The 1,019-nt window shown below is 43.7% G+C and overlaps 1 protein-coding gene across 1 annotated transcript in view; it reads right to left on the reverse strand.

The window, feature by feature from the left end:
- The window catches only part of SNX9 (sorting nexin 9), a 63,025-nt gene that overhangs the window by 35,842 nt on the left and 26,164 nt on the right, over window positions 1–1,019 (reverse strand). The window lies entirely within an intron of this gene.

Raw genomic sequence — 1,019 nt, forward strand, 5'->3', positions numbered from 1 at the left:
AACAACAACAACAACCAGAGTGTCTGGAAAACACAAGATGGTCAACAAACAGTACCTTCTTTATTTTTCTGGATGAATCCATCAAGATTAAATTGTTGGAAAACAAATGCTTTGTTAATGTCATGTTTTCAACTCAAGTAACGTCATGTGGCAGGCCAGGCTCGAAGCATAACATTATACAGAAAAACAGAAATAGTGAAGCCCTACCCGAATCAAGGACTGGGGCTCAAAAACAAAGGGGCCGTCAGGCTCGGTCAGTACAGATAAACGCAGACTATAAAAATGTCAGGTGGTCCAAAAAGAAGGCCACCCAGAGACCTTTATGTATCTAGGCTTATAATGAAACACTGCCTGGTCCTGCTCCGTCCTCACGATCCTTGCTGTGCCCGAGCCCACCATCGCAGCCACTGTGTCACTGCCTCTCCTTGAGGGTCCTCCCCTTTCAGGGTGACCCTCTACTTTACCAAGCACGATACCCTTCTCCAAGGACTGGCCCTTCTGATAACATGGCCAAGGTAGATAAGACGAAGTCTGGCCATTCTCACTCCCAAGGAGCTTTCCGGCTGCAATTCCTCTAGGGCAGATCGGTTTGTTCAGGCAGCCCGTGGTATCTTCAGCATTCTTCATCAGCATCACAATTCAAAGGCATCAATTCTTCCATCTTCCTTATTTATTGGTGAAAGTATCACAGCTTGGGACAGGTGCACCTTAGCCTTCAAAGTGACATCTTTGGCTTTTAACACTTTAAAGAGTTTTTTTGCAGCAGATTTGCCCAATGCAGTAAATCTAATTTCTTGACTGCTACTTCCATGGGTACTGATTGTGAATCCAAATAAAATGAAATCCCTGACAACTTCAACCTTTTCTCCATTTACTGTGATGGTGTTATTGGTCCAGTTGTGAGGATTGTTTGTTTTTGACTTTATCAAATAGAAATTTATTTTTTCACATTTAGGAGGCTTTGTGGTTATGTGCTGTCGAGTCGTCTCTGACTCATAGCAAGCTTCTGGCCAAGAGAG

This window comes from Orycteropus afer, unplaced genomic scaffold (genome assembly GCF_000298275.1).
Source record: "Orycteropus afer afer isolate SDZICR_OR568_19922 unplaced genomic scaffold, OryAfe1.0 scaffold00135, whole genome shotgun sequence".
Lineage (NCBI taxonomy): Eukaryota > Metazoa > Chordata > Mammalia > Tubulidentata > Orycteropodidae > Orycteropus > Orycteropus afer.